Consider the following 26933-nt stretch of genomic DNA (forward strand, 5'->3'; position numbering starts at 1 on the left):
TCATCTGGAATGAAAATTGGGTAGTCAAAAGGGGGAATTTAGATTTTAGGACACTGAGGTTAACAGCCCTGCTCTTACTAGACTGTGCCATAGGATCTTTAATGACAAAAGCAGTCAGGACCTCTGTTTCACATCTCATCTACAACACGGTTAATAGTTACAGTGCTGGTCCGAATGGAACAGTGCTCCCTATTTGTCTACCTGCACCACTTACAATAATTATCCATCTTTTCCTTATTTGCCTTCATTCCCAGAACTGACCAGGCCTAGTCTTGCATAGCTTCTGCGGCCTGATGAGATCAGGTAGTAATAATGCAATAGTCCAATGCGTTATACATAAGGGTAGGAAGTGAGAGTATTTCTTATTGTCAGGTCTGATTTCTTACTTACTATGGTGAAAATAGGGTCCCTATTGCATAGAAAATTGATGTCTAATTAAAGTGACTTAGGACATCAGCTGTATGGATTGATAAAATTTGTATACATTCATTTCCAACACTCAAAATGAAGTGCTACCCTGCCTCTTGGCTAAAGCACCTTTCACAGCAATGCATTAGAGTGATGGCATAGCTCTCCGTGTGATGCAGTTGTACCTCAAAGGAATATGTATTACGTTCAAGATTGCTCTGTACTGTTATAGCACAGAATGCACTATTCAGTATATCAGTCTGATGGAAGTACTGTAAATGTTCTATTTTGTGAGAGAAAAAAAAAACTAGACAGCTGCCATTCTCCACTCAGCTGCCTGGTGTGATGTTTTTCATCCCTCTCAGTAGCTATGCACAGTTTTGTGCTTCTGTGTGTATGTGAGTCAGAGATTGTTTTCTGCCTCTCCAATCAGCATTCCTTCTTTCTAATAAATCCTGTGTGTGACTGGGTCACATCAGGGCCTTTGTGTATTTATCTCTAGGCCTCCCCCTGGCCAAGGCATGACGGGATGTCTGTGCACAGAGTCGCTCCCAGTGTAAGGTAAATATTTGCACGTACGGCTGAGCCATTCCTGGAAAGATTGCTTCAAGTGTGTAAAGTGCAGTACTGTACTAGCAGTGCTGATCCTGAGTCGGTTGTACAGAAGAAATTCAGTGGGCGGTTGATATTTCATTCACGTTTCCAGGGGATATTACCCAGAGAAATTTATGACAGAAATAAGCACCAAGAAAATGTCTTGTAATTTGTTTAAGTCAGTCCAATTTCTCAATGAACAGTACTGACACTCAATACATTGTTTTGGAGATGTGTATTGTGCTGGTAGCTCCATTGTTAAACCTTTCATAGGCTCGGCTCAGTTCTTCTAACATCTGAAAACTGTGATCATGATTAAATCGGCATATCTAGCCTTTGGATTCTCAGAAGCCAATTGATGCCAGGATCTCATCCAGCTGTTTCCTGAGAGAAGTCAGGGTATTGGCTTCAACCACATGGCTAGACAGCTTGTTGCACACTCCCACCACCCTTTGTGTAAAATAATGCCTCCTGTCCTGATGGGAGGATCTCATCCAGCTGTATTTTGAGAGATGCCGGGGTTCAACCATATGGCTGTGTAGCTTGTTTCTCACATCCACTACCCTTTGTGTAAAGTAGTGATTGGAGGATCCCATCCAGCTGTTTCTTGAAAGAAGCCAGGGGATCATCTTATCAGGTAATCTGAGCATTTTATCACTTGTAATTCCTTGATTGAAGAAATTGTTAGATTTAAATCCTCTCCCACAAAGCAGGAAGTGGGATTACAGGGCTATAATGAGAGTAATTCTAGTTATTGTCCCCAAACATTTTGCTAAATTGGTAGCATAATTAAAGAAAGCAATGGCAAAAAGGTTCTGTCCTCTCTAAACCTAACCTATCACTGAACACTCTGAGGTCAGTCATCTAAATAGTCATAGTTCACCCTCGCACCCCGTTTTAGACATACAAGCATGAGCCTGCTGCCCAGATCTTGTCAGAGAAACAGGGATCACCAGTGCTGACACTCTGGGCTGCACTTACAATGAATTGCCTGTTTGCACACCGTTGGCAGCAATCCTGCACTTTCAGCCAAATACAGATGGTAGTAATGTTGTCTTGTACAGGAACACTCCACCCTCTGCTCATAAGGCAGCCTTAACAGCGCCTCCATTCTGAAGAGCTCTATCTAAAGAACAGGTTGCACACTGTAGTGCTTGGCTCTCAGGAAAAGCAAACACATAGGGGGGAAATTCGCTAAGGCAGATTGCTGGCCAAAATCTTTAACTACAGTAAAAGTAGTTTCAAAAACTGCACATAAAATAGCCAGGGTTAATTGATTGCTCTTGTAGCCAAGGTTATTGTTACACAAAATAATAATTATTAATAATAATTATAATAATTTGAAATTCAAATCAAATAATTTGAAATGAAATACTGTCAGTGTTCAGTAGCCTTGTTATTTAAATGTGTTTGCAAGATGTTCGCTCATTAAGCTCATTCAGGGTTTGTGTTAAAAATGCAACTTAGAATTTTTTGTCCATTTAAATTAATATGATAGCTTTTTGTAGAAGGTTAATGTGTTTCTTTTATCTTCTCATAAATTACATAGAGCATTTATTGAAATCAAGCATTGGCTAAACCAGGTGTGGAGTGCTTTCCTAGTAAAACAATCTAGTTTTTTATTTCTCTAATTGAAAATATGTATGCTCTAGGTAGTGCATGTAAGTAAGATTAAGAAGCTTTGACAAAATAAACACTTCAAGCATGGCTGAATTAATCTTGTTGTTCAGTGTTGACTTAACTTGACTGCTGTTGGTTTTGGGAAATTTAGACATTTCCCACTGAATGGATTTATTCATTGTAAAAGAAACGACAGAGAAATTCATGTGGAAGATGGGCTGTCATTCATGTTGGGAAATGGCCTGTTCAGAGAATGTGCTACCTGTTTCTTTCCTTGATTAAATAAGCCCAGGAGTAAGAGTTCAGAACAAAGCCTTCGATAAAGCAATTGTTTGTTGGATGTTAAAACAACAGGATAATAAAGAGAGTAGTGTGGGTATCTTCTCATGCTGCTATTATAATGACGTTGCTCATCGTTGAATGTGTTTGTTTATTAGTGTCAGATTAGCTCCTCTCCTCAATGCTTTGCCCGTATCCTGTCCATATTACTGTGATTCAGGAACAGGTAGAAACTTGATGCTAAGTTTGAGAATCACATCATTAATGCATGCATACATGAAATGACATCTCTCGGATCAGGCTGGCCGGGTCTAGGGCAGCAAAGGTGAAAAGAGATAGGATGTATAAATGTTAAAGTCTACTTTCCTCCTGAGGTTAAGGGAAAGTGAGCCAACAGGGGTTTCATAAAAAAGAGGAAATCTTTCTGGGACTTAATTTTTCTTTAATTGTCGATAAATACTCAAATGATAACAGGTATGAGCCTTGTGCCAATGCTCAGTGCTGAAACTAATTTATGTCTTTGTTTCTGACACTCTGTCCCTCATTAGCATATTTGTTGCCTACAGTTTGTTGTGCAGCAATTTAGGAATGCGTCAATCAGGAATTTATGTAGAGAAAAGCAAAGAGTGAGCAACTTCAGATTAAAATGCTGTTATTCAATTTTATTTTCTGTTCTTGTTTCCTCTGTGAAGCCTGTAATTTCCGTTCTGATTCATACAGTTTAGAAACTCAAGAATGTGACATTCATACTAAGGTTTGTGAACGTTGCAACAATAAAAAGTGCTGCATGAGACCTTGTAAAACTGCATTATCTTTTTGGGAACCATTGTCCTTGAACCATAATTTAGATGTAGTTCAGAGAGAATTCAGAGAAAATGTGTACTTATGTATAAAATGAATGAAGAGAATTGTGTACTTTAGATTCATTTTATTACAGCAATAAAATAATTCAATGATGAGAGTAAAATATTCATTCTGTGTATTTTAGTTTTTCGTGTACCCATACAGACAGATGCTATGTGCGTTAACACACAGTCATGCCAGCAGTCATATCACCCTGCAACTCACAACTGGCAACCCACTGAAGCTCAGCAGGTGTGAGCCTGGTCAGTACCTGGATGGGAGACCTCCTGGGAAAAACTAAGTTTGCTGCTGGAAGAGGTGTTAGTGGGGCCAGCAGGGGGCGCTCACCCTGCGGTCCATGTGGATCCTAATGCCCCAGTATAGTGATGGGGACACTATATGGTAAACAGGCGCCGTCCTTCGGATGAGATGTAAAACCGAGGTCCTGACTGTCTGTGGTCATTAAAAATCCCAGGGTGTTTCTCGAAAAGAGTAGGGGTGTAACCCCGGTGTCCTGGCCAAATTTCCCATTGGCCCTCACCAATCATGGCCTCCTAATAATCCCCTTCTATGAATTGGCTACATTACTCTGCTCTCCTCCCCACTGAGAGCTGGTGTGTGGTGAGCGTTCTGGTGCACTATGGCTGCCGTCGCATCATCCAGGTGGGGCTGCACATTGGTGGTGGTGGAGGGGAGTCCCCATTACCTGTAAAGCGCTTTGACTCCCCTCCACCACCACCAATGTGCATAATAATTGTAAGCAAATATTATTATTATTACAGTAAGTATGTACGTTTGTATTTCTGCATTTGAGAGGATTTCCCATTTACTTTCATTTTGATTTTATTTGCTGTTCCAAATTACAATGCAAACTCAGCTTGAAGCTCCACATGGGGTGAAAATAGACAAGAAATTAAACTTTTTTTTAGATTTAAAAGAAGATGCATTTTGGAAAAAAGGTCTTTGCCACTGTGAGAACCTCCCCGCTTCAGGTAGCAGCAATGTATTGCACCTTGTCTTGAAGTCTTGAAATCTTGTCATTGCATTACAATAACTCTCGCACTGCTCTTGGATTGTTCATACAAGCAGGGAGCAATGAGGCACGAGTTGTTTTTCCGGAGACTGTCTTTGAAGAGACACAGACCGGACAGACAGATCCCGTTACGAAGGACACAACGTGCCACTTCAGTGTGGTGATTAAACAGCGACCTTCTGCGTTTCATCCTGAACACGGACTAAAATCTTGTGCTTTTGTGCCAATGTTTAGAGTTGTCCTTTATGTTTATCTTGAATACAGCTTCCATTGTTTTTAGCACTTTCTCCTACGAGTTGGAAACACGTTTCGTGTTCAAATCTGATTGTTGGAAACCTTTTTTTTTTCCTGTAAAAATGAAGCCTATGAGTCATGGTGAATGTGTGCTTCAAGCCTTCATGTGGACGCTGATGTCTCAGTTTTTGTTTACTAATAATTTTGCCTTTTATGAATTCAGATTGTATCTCATTTAAGATTTAGACAGCAAGGGAGGGCTAGGATAGAGTGGAAAGCTTTCTTTCCATACATTTCATTCTCCACCATATAAATCACATTCTTAATGTACAGTAGACACTGCGGAATTTTCTGTAGACAAGGAAAGCATCCTGCTGCTTGTCACGGGGGATCAAGTCCTTGGAAGTTACAGGAAAATGATAATGGAGAGCTCATGTACCCTTTATAAGGGACTTATCCTCTCTTGAAAGAATCCTCTCGTAGTCCATTTGGAAATTGTTTCCTTCTCACAGATATTCTACAGAAATATGTGCACTGTAAGGTGTGATAATTAGCCTTATTGCAAATAACACCCTTTTTATCCTGGATTCTTGGAATAGATGGCAGCCTTTTTGCATTGCATTGGCTTGGCTGGTTTCTCTCCAGGCTGACTTGCCTGTATCAATCTGAAACCTGGAAACATCTTCTGTAATTAAGGGAGGTGTTGTTTCAGCATGGCTGGTTCCTGGCTATTGTTTCTGCTTTTCACGCACATCCACGCGCCGCTCTGTGACTCACCTGCTGCTATTTAATAGCAGCGCTCCGTGCCAGGGAAAGACCTCTTCCCTTTGTGTTGGAAGAGATGTTGACATATGAGCGGCCAGCCGAGCTGACAGCCAGCGTTGTTAATGGGGCGCTCGCAGCAAGAGGCGAGAGAAAGAGGGAGAGGAGGGAGGAGGACTAAAGATTAGAGGAGAGGATGGGAGGCACACTGCGAAGAGGTGAGGCTGAAGGACTGGCAGGAGAGGAGGGGAGGAAAAAACCCCAGAAAAGAAACAGAAAAGGCATGGATGGGGGCAGAAGAAGAGGAGGGTGGTTGGAGACAAAGAGAACCGCTGTAACAATGCAAAGTAGTGGCAATAACTTTAGTGGTAGACACCTCCATGTCTACATGGTAGGCACCTCCATGAGCAGTTGTGCTGGACAGTGCCCTTCACAGTATGTTAAAGCAGCACAGCTGTTTTTGTCAAGATGGGGACATTGTTCAAAAGGCTGCTGTTCACAGCCAGCGCATTTCAGCATAACAGAGAGCTTTGCTCTAGTAAAGGAAGGGGGGACACTCAAGGGAGAGGAAAGGAGCAGAAAGAGGTGAAGCTGAAAGATGAAGGTGCTCTACGTCCCGCGAGCGCAAGGGAAGAGCCGAAGGGCGAGGAAGAAAGAGAGACAGCAGAGAGAAGGTGAAGTGTGGCTCCGATCTCCGCTGACCAGGGATCACACCAGCTGAGCCCTCGCTCCAGAACATCCGGGAGCCTGATGGGAGCAAACTGCGTACCGGTGAGGCAGGGAGCAGTCAAGTCTTACAGAGCCCACGGCCATCTTCCAGGTGGAAAGGGGGCTTTGGATGGGGGGCAAAGTCCCTCCTAAATTAAGCTTTTGTATTAAGCGTGGGGCTGGTTTCTGCCTCTGAATAGTGTACTTTAATACGAGCGGGTGGACTGGTTTGTTTTTTATGTGTCTGGAGACGGGCACGTTGCCACTTATAAAGGATTCCTTATCTTCGTCTGTGGGGGTATACAGCCATTTTTAATACAGGGAAGTGATCCAGATGTGGATTAGATTCATTACACATGACGATAAAGATTTATTCCGTTGTTTTTTTTCTGTTGTGAACACCTTTCTTCATGCTGGCTTGTTGCCCAACTTATTCATTTTTTTAAGCACCCATGTGTGAGAAGTGGTTTTAAAGGGGAATGTATCCAGTACAGTGTCACCAGGTGTCCCGAATCCTAACTCGGCAAGCAAATGAGCGCAAGCTGGGATACACCCTGGACACAAGCACACTCACTCCAGGGGCCAGTTTTCCCAGAAGCCAATTAACCTGCCAACATCTCTTTGGACAGTGGGAGGAAACCAGAGCACCTGAAGCAAAGCCCGTGGCCACAGAGAGAACATGCAAACTCCACGCAGACAGCACCCCAGGAATTGAACCCAGGGCTCCAGCGCTGCAAGGCAGCAGTGCTGACCACTGTGCCACCATGCTGCCTAGTTTTAACTTTATTTAATTGAAATTTGTCATTAATATCTATACATAGAAGTGCTCATAAAAAATGAGTGTTATTTCTGTGTGTATTCTGACTGGACTGACACATCTGTTACATTCTGCCATTCTACCTTGTAGGAGTGCTGTACAAGGTCAGAAATGGTTCATTACAGCCTGAATATGTTCATTTTTAAGTAAGTGATACTGGCACCCTGACATTATAAACATACATAGTGTGATGGTTTATTGTTTTCAGCCTTTCCTGCCTTATTTCAATATAAATTCCACCAAAAATAGCTTGAAAAAAATTAAACTCTGAACTAAAATTAATTTACTAGACCAGTAAGTTGGTATTGCTTTACTCCATGTTACCATTAACAGTGCGACAAGATATAGTGTTTTGTGTCACTTCTTCTGTATATACTTTCATCTTACCAAGTCGATTCAAAAGGACATTTTTTAATGAACGTTTAATGAAGGTGAAAGAGCAGCGCAAAAAGAATTTGTGGAAAACACTAAAGGCACAAACCAGAGATTATTAAATACAGGAAAAAATGCGTGCAAAAATCAGTTTACCCATGCTGTGACCATTGATGTAAGCTCTTTTTTGCAATAAGTTCTAGGGTGAAAAAAGTAAGGTTGGTAAATGTGCAGTTTATTGCATGTGCTTTTACTTATTTTTCAACCAGATTGTTGGAAAAGAGATACCTCTGCCATGTACTGTGTTCACAGACTATACCAAATGGCTCTATTCGATATATGTTTCAACAATGCAAACCTAATGCTGTTAAAACAGGATTGAAACAAAGTTTTAAAGGGTTCTGAATATCTCCGAGTATCGTGGTCACTGATTTTACGTTGAGCTCCAAAAGTCTCTAGCCCAGGCTTTAATTTTTGCACACCACACATGTTGTTTTTCTCTGAATGAAACTGTTTATTGAAGAATTATTCTGAAAATCCAAAGGTCAGCCTGATGCTTTTTCTCCATCAGGACTGAAGGACAGAAAAAAAACAGATTGTGAATCCAGCCTTGCCTTTTAAATTTGGAATCTATTCAGTTCTGAAAGAGGGAAAGATGCATATTCCGAACACGTCCCTGTTTACCTGTTCTTTTGTTTAGCCTTTCAGTGGTAAAGCTTACTAACCTTGGGCCCTACTGCGTTTCATGAAAGGAATGACTAATTTAGGCTTAGAGGCTCAAAGCCTGTGTTTTTTCACTCTCTCTCACCCACTCTGAATTATGGAGGACAATACATTGGCTCAGTTCTTATATTTCTGGCAATAGTACTTGTAGAATCCTTTTGTCCCTAGAGGAGAGGACCTGAATTGATTTCAAATTACATGGTCACCTTTTTTCTTTTGTTTGATCCCTGGTTTGTAAGGTCTAACTCTGATCTCATACTGCAGCATTTTATTTGTTTTTGAAAGCATTAAAAGAGTAAATGTGCTCCTACTCTAACTTTGGTGTACTTGCTATTAATAGCTTTGTGTTTATGTAGTAGTAGCGGGACCATGCTGTTCTACTACTGTTTGACAGTACTAGGTAGTAGATCGTGGATGCATCAGTCTCTTATGGGGAAGCTACAGTATTTCTAACAAGGACCATTTTTCATAGTATGAATCCCACGTCGTTATCTGCTGGTCGAGAAAAGCAATTCTAAACAAAGTCTGGGTTTGAGTGCAGAAATTAAATAAGAAATATGACCAGCTAGTACCTAGTGAAAAATGCGACACAAGTACCTCTAGTTTTTTTTTTAACTTGAGTTTCGTTGTTTAAATTCCAAATTGCCAAGTATTATTATTATTTTTTTATTTCCCTCCTCCATCCCTCCTGCAGTCTGGAGTAGCCAAAGATTCACCACCATCTGGGTTCACCTTCTCGGGTACTTACAGTACTTGAAGCCAAAAATGGCTGATGAGGACCACATACACACCCTGCAAAACAGACAGTGTGAAAGCCATCTCTTTCCTGTTCAGTCTGCACCCCTGGCAGTGCCCACAGCAGATAACTGACCCCCCAAACCCACTCGGCCAATTAATCAGCACTCGGGGTACAGTCAGCTGATGACAAGGGCCATGCCAAACCGCCACTGTTACCGAAGATAGGGTTCTTTCAATTTCATACTGTGGTCTTCGCTGGAGTAATGAAGCACCAGGCAAGAACTGTGGGAGGAACTGAGCAAAGCATGGCGCCACCTTCTGTAGGCTCCCATAATCCCCGAATCTAGTAACTAATCTGTTGTCCTGCGGATAAATGGAAAAGGATAAGTGCCAGCCTGGATACAAGAGACAGCTCTTTTTTATTGTTGTTAAGGGCTGGAGTATGCAAAGCCTGTCTGTTTGAGTCCCCTTGGGAACCCACTGGATTGAACACCGGAGATTTAAAACTAATGTCTGGGAGCTGGAGAGGATCCAGAGAATTTACTCTGCTGTGTTTTAAGAGGATAGTTGGATGGGATTGTTGGCGCCATGTTTTCCAAATGTCGACTAGTAATGGTGCTCTTTCCCATTCCTCACCTCCCCAAGCTTATCTGCTCTCTTGCTGTTATTACAACACACCACCGTTCAGAAGTATTTATGCTGCCTTGGAAAAAACTCACATCAGACTGGTCGACCTTACCAACCCTTACCGCGGTGAATTATGCAATCTACAGGACTGAATTTATCAACCTAAACTTAAATGTTTATCGTTTGGTTTGAACATTGGTTGCTTTCCTTAAAAGTAAATGAAAACGCAAACAGAAAGGGTATGACCGATTTCCCACACTTTTAAAGCAGCTTACCTTTGTGTTGCAGATATGTTGTCTTCCTCCTCTGTTTTCTAGTATAAGATCGGCTTATACCTCAGTTCCCATATTAAATGTGCAGGTCGGACAGTTTGAGGGAAATAATGAGCCTTCTTCACTGGAATTCTTCCAGCTCAGTTCTCGGGGAAAAATACCTCAGGGATTGTAAGACTTGCTTCACAAGACAGCATTCCATATTGCTAACCGAGTAACAAAGGAGAAGTTCAGAGTAACAAACGAATGAGGTTAGGTGTTCTCCAAGCCTGCACAATAAAGATAATTCCAAGCCTACCTTTATTTTATTTGTCCCTACAGTACCTTTATTTTAACATATATTAATTGAGAATGTGCTGACCCATTTTTATGTCATGATAGGAATATAAAAATGCAGTTTTTAAATTTTAAAACGTTTGACACTCTGCACCCACCATTGTACAGATTACTAAGCCGTTTGGTTTATTTCCTGCCTTGTCTTAGACAATAATGTCCTTCGCAGGCCACATTGAGACCACCATGCACAGTTATTCATCTTTTGATTCAAACCTGGATCTCCAGAGCGGGGAATTAGTCCCTAGTAACATCTACTCCTGGGTAAGATGTCAACAGTGTCAGGCCTGGTTGCTAAGGACTGTACTTGGGGAAGGCAGCACTATTGCTTATGGAAGGCAATATTGCCTGGAGCTGTTCCTGCTGATGAAGAGATTACGATCCATTCCTTTGTGTCATCCTGTCCAGGCTTGGCTATCTCTGTGGTGTGTGTGGAGTTCCTGCATGCTCAATCAACAAACTCGCCTCCTGAAAGATTTTTAAGTGCTTAAGCCGACAAGTCACACCATAAAACTGTCTAAAAAGGACATTTAAAAACGAATACCTGTTACTTTGTACATCTTGCGATTGGTTTGGTCTCCTGCTAGTCTGTTCCTGAGTGGAATAACTGTTCTTGCCTTAACAGCACTTCATTTTGAGGGAACACTATTTGCACTTGAGCTTGTTTGTGGAGTCCATCAAAATGGGATTTTTCTGTTTTTCAGCACTGGCATGAGTGCTGTTGAGTCTTCCACTTGGATAACAGTAAAGCCTCAAGAACTCACTTTTTTGCACCAGGCGTATAAAGTCTTTGAAGCTCAAGTGTGACTAGCACTAAGAAAAAAGTGCCATTATTGCTGTACAAACACACATTTACATGCTCCTGTTTCCTCACTGTCTCTCCATATGCTTTTTAGGTATCGTAGCCACGAAGGGAAGACTTGTATCGAACCTTATGACAGCTCCATTCACACCAATGTCTGTGTGAGCTGCACACTTGCAGTCAGTAGCAGTTCAAACAGTATTTTGTTGACTGAAAGCGTTTTTCCCTACTAATGCAGATTATTTATTCAGTGGCGAGTGAATTGTGCTTTAATCGGGCTGTTGCTTTGGATCTGCCTGCAACAGCTTGTGTAGAAAAAAAAAAAGTTTGGGTGCTTGGTTATTCTTTTTTTCCTCCGTGAGCAGCCATGTCATCTCGAGCCAAGTTTTTCATAGTTCAGAATTCTGCATCGTCCCTTCAAGTCATTCTCCTTTTAAACGTGAGCTTGTGCTTTGTGTTTCACTCCACCCCGTGCCTTTTAAAATCCCTCTGTGCATCTGCCAGGATGTCAGAGGATTTTTTCGCTCTCCTGCAGCTGTGCAGATGGTGGCAGGCACACAGTGTACTTGAGTCTGAAGTGTTTGGCGGAGCGAGACTTGTAATGCGGAGATGCTATTTTATATTACTCTGGGTGCAGCTTAGCCTGCTGAGAACTTGTCTTCTCGGCGGCGTGACCTATTTGGTGAGAACTTTTCTGCCGTGGTGTGAAGAATACTCACTTGTATAGTCCCGCCCAACCCCCTCACAGGCAAAAACAATACCTTAGCTTACATCATTGTGTGAGAGATGGTGATTTTTGGTTTTTGTCAACATTATTCAATTTTCTTTCAGGTACAATTCCGTGAACCGCGGCAGAAATCGGATGTGGATTCTGCAGGCTGCATGCCGAGCATGCCTGTGACATTTGGATCACGACAGCATAAAAACGTATCAGCTGTTGTGTGTGGAGGCAGGCTCACGCGTTATCTTTCAGGCTGTGTTATTTTGTTGTAGTAGCTAGATGAGATTATGGGGCCCGAGCGGCGATGTGACAGAAAGCGGCGTCCCCGCGGAGTATTGACAGCTGGCTCGCGATTAGACAGATCACTCGGCGCGGGGAGAAAGCGCGAGAGCGCGTGCAGGAGTGTCCCTCCGATCAGCCCGCGGATAAATCTTATCGCTGACCTCCTTTTGTTTTTACACGGAGTGGCTGAAGTTGATACTCCTCAGCTTCGGGCCAGCTCCGAAGATAGGATCAGTGTGAGCACGGCAGTCTGAACAAGCACTCTTTTCACACCTGACACGGATTCAATTGACCGCAAAGGCTGGACTAATAGAATCACATACCTCCGCGTGTGGCGGAGTTTCTTAGACACGCCAGGCTAGCCGCTGCTGCAGATAATTACAAAGAGGGACTTTATTTGACTGTGACTTGTTATTTTAGTGCTGGCTTGTACAGCCCATCTTAGAAACTTGGCAGGGGTACCACCGAAATTAGGAATGGTGGATTTATTTACTTGTTTGGGAGACAGACTTTGATTTTTGTGCATATGAGGTACAGCATATTTTGTATTTGAATAGTATCGCAGTAGTCCTATTAATAATTCTGCATCAGTGCATTGTAATCTTCAGTTTTCAATCTCATCTCATCGCTCTGAACTCCTTAAATACCATAGCTCTGGAGGAGAGAGCTGGAACTTCCCTCAGTATGCAGACAACTTCCTTTCATGAGCTTATTTATTTGTGCCATGAAAAAATACATTTATTAGTAAATTACCCTTTTTAAATTATGAGTTCGCTAAGTTGCATGTATTATTAAAAGCCTATGGCCATCTATATTCTATATACTGCGTTCATGTTTCACTTCTAGTCTAGAATGACCAGTTGCTCTTTAATGAACACCTTTAGGAGCTGGATTGCTGAGGCTGTGTTAGCCTGTTCTGTGCCCACAACAGTCACAGCTGGCTGTTGTGTCCTGGTAACTTTTGTACATTGTAGATTTGTCATATACTGAAGTAACCCCTCATCAATTCAGTCCAGTCTGCAGATTGTTTGTAGTGCTATTAAACAAATATCATCTCTTTTCTTTTTTAAAAATAACCAGTCATGTCATTTCACTCTTCAGGAAAGAAACCATATGACCTCCTACCACTAAACGTTTTGAGATTATTGTATTTCTCAAAATATATTTTTTCTTCTTGCACATTATATATAACTCTAAAAAAGTACAATAGAGAAAGGGACCTCGGAGCCTGATTGAGTGAGAACGGGTTTCACATACTGGTCCAGAGTGAGAAATATCCACATACTGGAGTTCTCAGATTGAAACAGAAATCATGCTCTTTACTGATGGTTCTTGTACAGTGTCGGAGAGGGCAGAAACGCACAGATTCAGGTTCAGTGGAAAAGCCACGTCCAGTAACTTGACCTACTTGCAGGGCTCAGTGTTGGCGCAGACTGGGACACGCATGAGGTACAGTGCATGTCTGTGTGCCAGGGATCTGCAGTGTGTAGGCATCTTGAGATGCAGGGGCGTGCAAGGACAGCCTGCATGCGTATGTGCGTGTGTGTTTGTGTGCATGTGTGTGTGTGCGCGTGTCCAGGGCTACTCCCAGCCTGTGAGTTTCCAAGCGCAGCGATGTGCTCTGTCACCTCTGTCTGGCAGCAGAAGTCAGGACCAGCTTGCTTCTTTCTCCCATGTTCATTCTTCCATCTTTGACTCCCACATGGCCTTCTGCTTCTGCCAAATGAAGCACAGCTTTTGTTCAGCCATTCCCCTCATGTCAGTGACTTGATTGATTGGATTCAGCATCCACATTGTTCACAAAGCATTTTAGATTCTTCACCTGGATGCAGCTGTATTCCTATTTGGGCACCATTCCGATCATATCATACTATCTTAGGATAATATTTTGAGTCACCTTTGCATAGGCGTGCCATGTAATTTTTAAAAGGGTTGAGAAACTGTGTGCTTGTATGACTTTAGTGTAATCCGGGTAATGTGGAATGTTATAGGCTTTAATGTAAATTCCTGAAAACATCACCCTCTTTTGAGAATGGTGATGGCAATGATAAAATTAAATTAAAGAGAACAGATCCTGTGAAATTTGCAATGCAGGGTTCTATACAAAGCATTGCAATAGAGCTGTAAGGAGCTCTGCACGAGCAGGTCTGTGTGAAGATCATTCAAGGAGTTACTACCTTCTGCGAGCAGAGAGGACTTCTGCTGTGTGTGCGTGACTGCCCCCCACCCCCACCCCCCCACAGCCAGCTCCCCTAGTCCAGGCAAGTGGGGAGAAAGGGGGAAGTTAGCGAGAGAGAGGGAGCGAGCACAGTCGACAGTGCCGAATAGCGTTTCTTTAATAAAGTAGCTGGGGCTGGGAAGCAGCAGCTGTACAAACACTAACAGAGGGAGCTGTGTGTGCGAGCGCGCCTAGGGGAACCGGCGTGGAACTCTTGCGCTCAGAGACGGAGCTCGGCGAGGAAGAGAATGAAAAGAGCTCACAGAACTATGATGCGTTTGTGGAGTTCCTGCCAAGGCAGCTCCTGCCTCATCTACTCCGGTCTCTGGTGGAGCCTGGATTGAGCTCAGGGCACAGACTGCCCACAATCTTCTCCAGAGCACGGCTCATCCTGCCGGAGAGCTAGTCTTCAGACTGCTTGCACCAGAGACCCCCCCCTACTCCAGTTCGAATGTGTCTGCTAGCTGCCTTAAGACATATATACAGTATATATTACAAGTAGAAGTGGGGGACTGGCTTTGTCTTTTTATTTTTCCGTGTATTCCATGTCATCCACAGAGGTGATGTTTTGTTAATCAATAAGCTTCAGTTCTGGGAATAACTGACCGATTTTTGCTGACTGATATTTTGGGGTTTTTTTTCTTGCTCAGCTCTGCATGTAAGTGGTGCTGGCCTTCAACTCTCTCTCGCCTCACTGTATATCTTGCTGCTGTTATTTTACCTCAGGGTTGACTCATTCCTGCTTACTGTCTGCAGAACAGTGCAAGCTCAGGGCAAAGAGATTTGCTGTAGGGATTACTTGAAGGATTAGTTATTTTTTCTCGTTTTGATAGCTAATTGTGTTGCTGTCTTTAGTTCGGTTTTAAAATGCTGTTGAAAGACTTTACATAAATGGATGTGTGCATTATGTGGGTCAATTTCTGTAGATCTTAGTATTTCTGCAGAGCTGAATTTCAAAGCTGAAGAGTAATGTTACTGAATTCTGGCCAAGAGTCTGCTGATTTTCTTATTAAGTACATATACAGCAACATCATGAACTCAGATAACCAAGTTTGCCAACTGTGCAGTCACACACCAATGCAGATAAGTGAAGTGTAATATATGAGTGTAAATACAGTATAGTGGTGTAACAGACTAGAGGGCTCAGTGTTTACACTCTCCATCTGCCATTTATTTATGGTTGAAAGGCATTAAAATGGTGCTTGTAATTTAGGTTATAATAATTTGTTATACTGTATATGTTATAGGCTGCTGTTAATTCTTATCATGCAAAAGAATGAACATTATGTGCATTATATCCAGTGAAATCTCTCACACCACAAAGTGACACTTTAAATAAATTGGCTTTCCGTGCTCTTGTGCTGTTTTGTTTTTTGTTTCTGTGGCTAGATGTAGTTCAGGAATCTACAAAGATTGCACTTCATTTCATCCATAAACATAGTGCAAACAAAAAACAACACAACAGTGACAAAATAAACCCTTTTGAAAGCGTGAAATAAAGGATAAGGCAAGTGTTGCTGGAAATTGGAGGGTTCAGTTGATTTTTTTTCCCCTTTGCAGAAAAAACAGTCAATGCAGCCGTAGAGGAAACAGTTTATCTAGCAATTAGCGGCTTCCTTGCCATCCATCTTGGTCAGGGGGCTGGCTGTCTCCACGTTTGGCGAGTCTGACTTGGCGTGAGCAGATCTGGGCAGCTTTTCATCCAGCGAAGACCTCGAGGGATTGAACAGGGTGTGACGTTGCACGGTTGTGTTGCCCAAAGCCTGGACTGTTGAAATAAAAAAGCCCCCTCTTACACGGCTGTGGCACATGAGCCATTTTACTCTCCCCAGCAACACTTCATCATCGGTCGTTTATCTAGGTTCGACCATGAGGTTCTCCAATGAGTGCCAGTGGATAGTGCGTGGCACTCATCAACATGAGGATTTTTTCATCCTATTTCTTCATTTTTTTACATATGTTAGCAAATATTGTTTTTGGCTTGCACTGCTCTAAGTATGTACCCAAGAGGTCATTTGCTTTACACGGTGGTTGATAGACTAGATGTGGACGTGATCAATAAAGTTACAAAACAGCACATGCATGTTGTAGTGTGGCATGCCAAGGAATGAGAGTGCATGTTGGCTGGGGGGATGGTTTAGACAGATTGTCATTTCCTTCCTTTGGATTTCTGGCTTCCAGCTTTGTAGACAGACTTACTGGAGAAAATATTAAAGCCCTGTTATGTGCAGCGTATTGGCCCTGCATAAGCAGCAAGAATGGCTTGAACGGGATGCAGATATTCACAGGGTTTTAAATCATTTACTGGCCAATCCCATGCCCTTCTTCCAATTAGATCACCTTCAGCCGAGTTTGTGATAAGAATAATGACAATTAGGATTGAGCTACACAGGTCTGATTGATTGATGTGATTGGAGGCCCTTTAGTCTTTTGACTAGTGTATTTAAAACAATATTTTGTGCATGTATGTGCATGTTTTTGGTGTTTGGTGTGCATTTGACTCTACACGCCACTTAATTTGAATCACTGCTGTTATGGCAAAATATGACTGTCAGCAGACACTTCATAATCAATATAATCAATGGACACAACTCTGGTTGAGTAGATTGGAATGGACACAGCAGCTTTTTGTATATTTGTCTTTCATAGTCAGTGGCTTTTAGTGACTTTCAGAGTTTCGGTGTCTTGCTTTGATTTCCTTTGGTGTGACTAAACATTTCTTTTTCCTGGCTACAGCTCTGAAGGACTGGCAAAATTAAGGCACTAGGGGTGTTTCAAGGCCTTGGGCTGACTTCATTGCTCACTTTGATCTTCCTGTTCTCCACAAACAATCCTCTGTAGAGATTAAACAAGAGTATGACATTACAGTATGTGGGAGAAAAAAGTTTAAGAAGGAATGACAGAATCTCCTAAAAACAGTTTCAAAATGAGACTGATATGTAGGTTCACGACAGAGGGTCATATTCATTAAACATTTACTTTTAAGCTAGATTTACACCTTTTTTTAATCCTGGTGAGAAAACAGCAAAGTGAATTACACAAAGCTGTACATAGCTCCTACAGAAATCTGATTTGTCACTCGCAGTAATTTCTAGTGTTTGTAATATTGAAGACATTGAAATACAGCTTTTTAAGGACAACCAATATGCATTACACAAAATATTTATAAGTAATGGCTGATTAGTATTGAATGTAATAATAATAATGTTTCTTTATTAGCCCTATACAATTTCTTGCATTAGGAATGCGTCTTTTCGCATACCCCAGCTTTTCTCCAGGGAGACACAGACACAGACACAGAGACAGGGAGAGAAGCTTGGGGTCAGAGCGCAGGGTCTGCCATTGTACGGCGCCCCTGGAGCAGTTGGGGTTAAGGGCCTTGCTCAGGGGCCCAACGGAGTAGGATTCCTCTGCCGGTCGCGGGATTTGAACCGGCAACCTTCCGGTCACAGGCGCAGAGCCACCGCTCCGAATGTAGAATATGTATTTCTGAATAAAGGTGGGTAAATTTGTGTTTTGGAGCACATGTGCAGTTCATTGATTATTGGTCTTTGAATTCAAGTGCTTTTAAATCTCACAAGGACATACGATGGTGGTTTATGTGTGACCAAATGGAAATGGAGAGTAGCAGTAAGCTGAAAGGGCTTGAGAGGTCCAGCCCGTTTATTGATACGTCCAGAACAACGTGTCTCTTTCCTTTGTGTTCGCTGGGATTTGAACAGCAGACAGGATCAAACTGAGCACTCTTTCACACATATTTGCCGTGCCAAGCGAATCTTTGCCTATTAGTCATCATCAGAGCACTTTTACTTGGGTAGGATATAGGATGATCTAATTTGCTTGGTAAAAGGTCTGATTTTTTTCGTAGGCTTTTAAAGCAGCTCTTGCTGTGTGGCAACGTGAAAATGGATTCACCGTAATTTTCCTTTGAAAGCACCTACAAGCAGGTAGATATGGGCTGTAAATGTGTGTACCAGTCCTGCTTTGCAGTTCATTGTCGTTTTAAAACATTTATAATGGTAACTGTTTAGGTGGACTTATTTGTATGTGATTTGTTTGATAATGTGTCATTTTCTTACAACTCCTTTCGCTTTCTGTCTGGCGTTTTGTTATATTATTCCTATAGCAACCTGACCCTATCTCTGTTTTAGTTGCAATCTCCCCTGGCTAAATGATCAAATATTTCTCTAAAGGAAAGTGTTCTCGTTGGTTAGATAATAAACAATATACAATATTCCAGACATTTATAGAAGAACTCAGTGGTTTGAACTGCCCGGATTGCTTAGTTTCAAGTTAAATGATAAATAATTCAAAGTGGCAGTATTTTGTTGTATTGGGAGGGGGAAAAAACTGGTACCAAACTAAAAATATTAATTCTAAATAAAAGTTTCTTATCTTATAGCCATCCGTTATCGGCAAGCCACTTGTTCCTGGTAAGTTTTACAGTACCCCTGAGCCTATCCCAGATGCCTAGGGCAGGTGGGGTCTGAACTCCTTGACTGCAGCTTCACACATGGCCACACACATGGACAATTAGAGACGCAAATTAACCTAGCCAGCGTGTCTTTAGAAGAAAACCAGCTCAAACTCCACATAGACAGTACCTCAAGTAAGAATCAAACCCAGGCCCAAAATGCTGTAAGGCAGCAATATATTTCATGCCAACCCACAGCCTTCCTATCTGTCAATGGTTCACACTCCTCACTGCATGTTCATCTCGCTGATGTGATAATTGCAGTGATCGTTCAAAAAACTCAGCCCCATGATGCAACTGCATAAATAAGAAAATGCTAAAGATTTCCAGAATGGCTTTGGGTTTTTACAAATTTAAGAAGCCCTGTGATTTTGGTGTTGAAAATGTAAATGCTTCACAAATCGCTCTTGTACAATATTACTGGAGCAGCAGATAAAAGCCAAAAGTTAATCCAAAGTAATTGCAGCAGTCCTGACCTCATTTCCAGATGATACCGAAGGAGGGGATTGCGGAGTTTTTTGTAAACGCCTTTTTAAAAATGTGGAAGTCAAGAAGGAGGAAAATAAGAGAGTAAACTCTAGGAATGTGATCCCTTAAAATCCAGCCTTTCACCGCTTCTTTTGTGATCCAGCCAAAATCAAAATGCTGAAGGTGGAGTTTTATACGAAAAGACCCAGCCACTAAATTCCCGTGTGAAGACTCAGATTGAGAATTCATTGTTACAGTGATGTTAAACTATAGACCTAGGAAATTGTGTTAATAACACAAGGCCTTTTTAATGTTGTAATATTAAAAAGTGATGAAGAAAAGCACATTTTAAACTTGCATTGTTAGGTGTAAAATGGCTTTTATTAGTATTAATTTATTTTCAGGTGGGTAGCTGCATCAGCATGTGTAGGCTACAAAGGAACAAGTAAAGGTTTGTTCCATGCTTAAACGAGAGAAAAGAAACACAATGTTTTGGGCGTGGAGTCCTTCAGATGTCTTATCTTCTCTTCCTAACATGGAATAAACCTTTACTTGTTAATTAATAGAAAAATTTAATCTGTGGTACAGTGAAGGAATGATATTTCTTAAGGTTGCCATCCATTGGATGTACTGTACAGTGATTAAAATGTATATTTAGCTAAATGTGCTTGTGCATCATAGTTGCCATTAAGCGATATTGCCTCCAATGAGAACAGTGCTAAGCCAGGTGTGCTTACTTGAGGTAGTCTGTTTAGTTAGGTATCTAGAATACAGGATCCACACTTCCCAGACTCATTAATTACACTGCTAATCTAGATCAGTGCAATTCACATGCAGTGTGTAGCAGTAACCCTTTAATGGCTCAGCCAGTGGAAAAGCTCCTGATATGATCTTGTCCAGATGTTTCTGTTCCTATGGAGTAATATGGAGTACTGAGTGTGTGGAAATGAGTATATTGTATTCAAATATTATTTCTGGTAGTAGGATTAAATGCAATTTACATTTATATTTTTGAATTATTGGACAATTTGTTACTTTTGGAAAGCTTGTTTTCTTGATATGCAAATACTACATGTGAAGTCTATGTTTTACAGGATCTTAACATGAACGATGTGCCTATCTACAGTATTTAGTGCCCAGTAAGCTTTTCAGTGATCAGTCAATTAAGTTACAGGTGGGTAGCTGTTTCCACAGCCGAAACATTCAGAGTTTTGGGAATGGGATGCTTTGTTTCTTCATTTGTGTGAAGCATGTGTGCGGTCAGTCAGTACTTGCACTTCACACATACAGTGATGTCATGGGTCTCCTGTACTGCACTGCCCAGTGCCTTCAGCTCTGCTGTCAGTGGGTGTAGTCCATACTTTCAACTAGAAGCATTCAAGTAAAACCAAATTGAGGGGGTGAACTGATATTGGCTACAGTGAGCTCTATGCAAGTCCAGAGTGAGGAGGACCAGCAGGAGCTGGACTGGTACAGTAACAGTGAGCCCTAGGCAGGTCTAGAGTGAGGCAGACCATGGAGGAGCTGGACTGATACAGTTACAATGAGCTCTTGGCAGGTCCAGACTAAAGAGGATGATGGAGGAACTGTACTGGTACAGTTACAGTGGGTCCTAGGCAGGTCCAGAGTGAGGAGGACCAGTGTACAGTAGTTCAGTAGGTAGGTGGGGGAATCTGCTGTGGAACAGTGTGGGAAGGGCTCCCCAGATAAATGTGAAACATGGCCTTGTTAATTCATCTGTGGGAAACAGTACTTCAGCTATTACAAATCAGTAAAGAACATTAAATAAATAGTTAGTATCAATGTTTCTTTCCTTAGGGTTACAGTGCAAAATCCCCCTTAAGTTTGAAAAGTTGCTTTTCAATTTTTTTATTTACATATAGGAAACTCAAACTTCCGTTTCATGGAAGAGCCGTTAATGGTTTGAGACTTTTCTTTCCATACCAAGTGCTATTTTATGAGTTAACAGAGCTTTGGTAAACATTTTAATTCTTAATATGCAGGTTTTGTAGCACATGTGTTAGCTGAAGGAAGTTGTTATTTAATAGCTTTAGGCAGTCAGATGGTTTACTCAGTGGTTGACTTGTTATTAAAGTGTGCAGGTTGTTTGTCGATCGGGGACCGGAGCTCTGCATGTTTCTGGGGAAGATGTGCATGGTCAGGCAGGAGCAGAGGTTACAGGGTTAAACTCAGAAAACCAATGTAACAAGATCCTTCTATCCCAGCTGTTAGTGATGGGAACTAAGTGATGGCTACAGGATTGGATTGCTCCTAAACAGCTTTTTATGAGGCACTGACAGGCATAATAAGGTGTCCCTAATCCCCTGGAGGCCTGGGTTATGTGGTCTGCAGTTGAGTTATCTGTGCTGGTGACACTCAATTAGCTCTTCTAGTGAGGAGTTGTGATGTGAATTTTAGAACAAGGTTTCTGTGCCAGTACCATGCTTGATCATTAATCACAACAACTATGTGTTGAAGCTTTGCAGCGAGCAGGGTTAATTACTGTCAGATTATCCCTTATATGTACCAGGAATGTGGTCAGTTATAATACATTATACTTGTTGTAAGCTACAGTTACCAAGATCACTTTCCATTGAATGGTCAGTGTAATTGTAACTGATAACTGACTCAGCAATATGGGGTAGCATAATTGAGCTAATTTTTTAACAACACAGCTCCTGTATAGAAATGAAGCAATAACCTACATTGTATGAAGTATTCCGCTGTCTTTTAAAGAGTCTGCAATTTTGAAGATAAGATCACTTTATTGGCCACGTACAATTTCATGTATTAGGAATTTGTCTTTTCACATACCCCAGGTTGCTCTCCATGAGAGACACGGACACACAGACAGGGAGAGAAGCTTGGGGTCAGAGTGCAGGGTCAGCCATTTATACGGCGCCCCTGGAGCAGTTGGGGTTAAGGGCCTTGCTCAGGGGCCCAATGGAGTAGGATTCCTGTGCCGGATTTCGGATACAAACCGGCAACCTTCCAGCCACAGGCGCAGATCCTTAGCCACAGAGCCACCTTTTTGTGACCAATATGAATCTAATGGATTACAGTGAAGCATTCTAACCCTTTGGCCCTCATCTGCATTCAGACATATGCTTTTTTAGATGTTTCCCATGAGACGTTATGGCTAGTACAGTTGGAAAGTTATTTTTTCACAGCTGAGAATGTTGACTTTTCTGCTGGAAAGAGGGAAATAAAAAATGATAGGAGAGAAAATATTATCCACATGGAACAAGCAAGTTAATGATGAATGCTTCATGAAAACCCTATGCAGTATTTTCACTTTGATCATTTGGCCTTTTGTAAGTGGCATATAGCTACTGCTTTCAGTAGTGTCCCTTAAGGTCCATTCATTTTTACAGTGTTAATGTATTGTCTGGCTTATAGTGGTAAATATTGTTAAGAGACATAGAATTGATGGGAATGCACGTGCATTTAACCTCTGGAGACCCAAGCTGCTTATAAAGAAGGCTGGCTTCCAATCTTTTAATGGTCTGTGGATGAAATGCACTTCTGAAGTTATTCTGGGGAGGGCCAGGCGCGGTGACCAGACAGTTTAATAGCCTTTGGAGTGTTTTATCATTTGGTCTGTGGTTGCAGAGAGTTACAGTTTTCATGTTGTCAGTTGGACACCAAAGGGACAATAATCGGCTTCATTATCACAGAGTGTGGAGCAGTTGAGGCACTTGCAATTGGTGAAGACACAGCTGTGTAAGTAAAGAGGTCTATATTCTGTCACGACCACACATAATCAGACACGGGACCTTTCCAGTTCCCGCAAACGCAGACACATTAAGTAATTATCCAATCGCACCCCTCACTCATCTTCTGCTTCCCAGAATACTTAAGGGCTCGCTACCACCATCACAATGCTCACTATTGGTCTTACCAATGGAGCTCTCAGTTCTGGTCTTCGAAGCCTTCTGTCTAATTCCTGAACCCCTGGCTTTCCATCCTGTGTTATGGCTTTGACTACGATTCCTGATTCCTCGACTTGGCTAAGTACACCCTGCTTTCTCTCTTAAATCCGATGCCTGAAATTCACCAGCTATCGCAAAGGGTCCAGTAATTCATCATTTTGGCAACAACGTTGTTACATATTCATGCTCTTGTAGAACTGTTTGCATCTACTGGCATCTTGTGTCACTGTCTGTAGGTGATTTCATCAATTTCCCTACGAGATTAATAAAGTATTATCTATCTATTCCATGCTCTCTCACCTACTACAAGTCTTACATTAAGACTTGAGATCATTTTTAACAACTAAGAGACACGGTGAGTGGACTCTTTAACAGCCATCTGACTTTCTGCTAAAGCAAACCGGGTAGTGTCGATAACTATTATATTTCAGAATTTTCATGGAAAGGTACTCAAAGGTTATAAGCTTGATGTTTAAATTTTTGGTTCTGGTGTCAGCCTTCTTCAGGCCCATAAGGGGGGATTTACTATATCACTCTCCAAGGGATGTGATCATTTACAGCTTTACGGTTTTGCACAGTATTGTGTGTAGTTAATAATTATATCCCAATTAAGTACTGTTAATTGTTGTTAACCCTTTTGAACATATCATAATTGGAAATCAATTGCTGGGAGTCCAGCAACTGTGTATTGACCAAGTCATGAGGTACTAAATGTGCTAAAACAAACAATCCTAACCACACAACATGTGGTTAAAATCTGAATGATTTAAAAAACATGCATCTGTTTCAGGAAGAAAATTCAATGGCACAGAAGTTTCCCTGTTTGGTGTGACTTGATTCCACAGTGACGTAACGTAATTCCACAGGAGGAAAATTTATTTCCCCAGAGTGGGTGGACCTGAGCCCTTCAGTAATTTTTTTTTTGTTGCAAAATGTATAGTGAAACACAGAAAACAAGAAAAAGAAGAGAAAGTTAATCAAGGAGAGACGGAAAGTGAGGCCTTCGGGGACGGCGAGCTGTAATTGTTTGTTAGCGGTGACGGTTATCACTGCCTTTGTTGTGGTTGTGTCGTATCCTCTCTGAGAAGACTGTGGAATACACGCAGGGTGAAATAAGTCACAGGACTGTCTAGCCCCGCTTAAGATTAAAACAAAAACAGTTTCAGACACAAAATGAATCGTTAAATCACAATTTAAAAGATTTTTTTCCCCTGGCTTAAAAATCTAAAACTTGAAACTTAAATGAATCGCCCTCTGCAAATATAACCCTACTATTCAGCTGTTAGTTAATTCATGAAAGGTTCTTTTTTTTGTCCCCAGTGGGCTAAGGCTCCAATCATTGTAGAACAAAAAGAGTTTTACCTCAGAAATATACATCATTCCAAATGGTGGGGTCCATTCCACTCAATTTGCATGTTTTTGTTTGATATCTTATTCATCCAAGAACCCCATCAAGTTTCTTTTTGAAAGATGTAATTGCCCCAGAACTCTCTTCATGCAAAGGGACAGTTGCACTGAACTGATAGTGTCCTTGGGTCTGAATTTTCTTTGTTGACTTTGCAGTAGTTCTTTAGGTTGTCCCCGGCAATTCTAATGGTTTCAGATTAAATTATCCCAATTATCTACTCTGTTTCAGGCTGAAAAGGTAAGAGTTTGCTTAATGTTTTATTTAATGGAGTCTATTCTGGCAAGCAATGGGTGCAAAGCGTGACTGCAGTCCATCTCAGGGCAGATACACACACACACACACACTCACACCAGGGCCAATTTTCCCAGAAGCCAATTAACCTACCACCAGTCTGCGTACTATGGGAGGAAACTGAAGCACCCAAAGAAAACCCACATACTTTTCAGCCCAGGACTTATTCAGGTTTTGAACAGTCATTCTGCTGTTGAATACTACATATACAGTGTGTGAGGTGAGGGTGGAGGGTGGAATTGAAGTTGGGTAGCCTCTCAGTCTTCAGTCAGTGAATCTGGCTTCTGCTGGTTGTGATTTCTGCTGGTTGTGGGACATTGTTACAGGAGTGTTACAGCAGGATCATTTTGCTACTCACTGTGACAAATGTGCACATTCTAAAGTTACAGAGAATATATTTTTCCTCCTGCTCCACTATTCACTGTCTTTGGATACCACCAAATCCTTTGGAAACAGGATTGACCAAATATGCTCTCTCCTGAGTAAAGTGGAGAACTTCTGCATTCTCCTCAGTTCACTAGAGGTTGTAAATTAAAATAACTTATTCATGGATTCAAATAATTTTTCATGGAGTAAGTTTAACATCTTTGTTGTGAATTTCCTGTCTGGGAAGCAGCGACTAGTTTCTGTGTTTAAGTTTATTGTCTACAGTTTTCCATTTGGTTAGATGAGTCGAACCATGTGTAGATAAACCCTCTTGTGGCCTTACTGCATCCTTGGACTAAGCCTTTCACTAGGGCATGACAAAGAAAATGCAAAAAATACATATTTTATATAAATTGTTTCTATTGTATCAGCAACCCTCAAACCCACAACTGAGAGAGTGCCCAGCAATAACCCCTGGTGTAACTGAGCACTAGCCCGCAGATCTGGAAGGACATGAAGTTACGCTGTTCTTGGTGGTTTGTGTTTGACAGATGGGTGTAAAAATAGCAGGGGGACTGGGTTTCTGTGTGCCCACGCCAGCGCTGTTGTGGAAGGAAGTTTTTTCGAACCCTGTTGAGCTGTCTTTTTAGGGCAACGGAGAGGGCTTGTGGTTTGGCTGGGTCTTTCGGAATTGCACCTTTTTTCCATTATTCAGTCTTATTTTTTCAAAAATCGTTTTCTTACTAAAAAAAAAAGAGAGAAGAAAAACTGCTTAGCCACTTCCTAGCGAAAACAGGAAATGCAGTCATGCTTATGTGCTTGTGTTTTTTCTGAAACTGCAACTTGGTCCTCAACTCTCCGCCAACATTACCAGCATTACATGTCTCCAAAACTTCCAGACTTCTGAATTTAATTACGTTGCAAGAGGGGAAACAAGTGAAATCACTTCACACCAGACAGAAAAATGTAGTCTACCACTTGTCATCTAACATCTAACTCATCTAACGAGCTGTTAAATGTCATATGATGTAAGCTGTGTGATTACTTCTGATTTTGCCTAGACTTCTGTTTGCATTGTTACTTAACTATTGAAGTATGAATTTCTTCTGAAAAGACCTCTAACTGGTCAGCAGGGAAGCAGATCAGTGTTGCACAATGACCTTTGTTGGGAATTCAAGGTGTGTTTGGAACTTGATTCACGAAACAATTAGGGAGGATCGCTGTGTCACTCAAGTCCAACTGTTACGGGTTTTGGTTATTACAGTAGCTATATTATTTTCCAGCATGTAGACCACATTGTTTAACCCTTTACATCTTTGCACGTACAGGATTAAAATATTATACCAAATGCCCAGCTTTGTTTGTGAAATGAAGTTAATGCTGTGATCATGACAGAATGACAGTCGTGCACCAGGACAACCAACAGTCCAGACTGCTGTGTTAGTCCTCGCCCCCTGGAAATAAAACTGATGCTACAGTTCAACATTTCGAATCTTTCAGCTGCAAACAAGCGTCAATGTATTGACAAGGTCTGGCTTTATACTGTACGGAGGGGCTCAGAAGCTATATGGTACTACAGGGGAACAGGTGGGCTTGGCTCCATCAGGG

The 26933-nt window shown here is 41.6% G+C and overlaps 1 protein-coding gene across 4 annotated transcripts in view; it reads left to right on the forward strand.

Annotated features, from left to right (window-relative positions):
• hivep3b (HIVEP zinc finger 3b) overlaps positions 1–26933 on the forward strand; it is a 114465-nt gene that overhangs the window by 29555 nt on the left and 57977 nt on the right. The window contains exon 2 of one of the 4 annotated variants that reach the window (XM_088602818.1): positions 888–969. The exons of 2 other annotated variants lie outside the window; for them this stretch is intronic. The gene's annotated coding sequence lies outside the window, so the exon portion shown is untranslated. The remainder of the gene's footprint in view (positions 1–887; positions 970–26933) is intronic. One more of the 4 variants, XM_088602819.1, reaches the window with a different exon arrangement.

This window comes from Lepisosteus platostomus, chromosome 13, assembly GCF_059453375.1.
Source record: "Lepisosteus platostomus isolate fLepPlt1 chromosome 13, fLepPlt1.hap1, whole genome shotgun sequence".
Classification (NCBI taxonomy): Eukaryota; Metazoa; Chordata; class Actinopteri; order Semionotiformes; family Lepisosteidae; genus Lepisosteus; species Lepisosteus platostomus.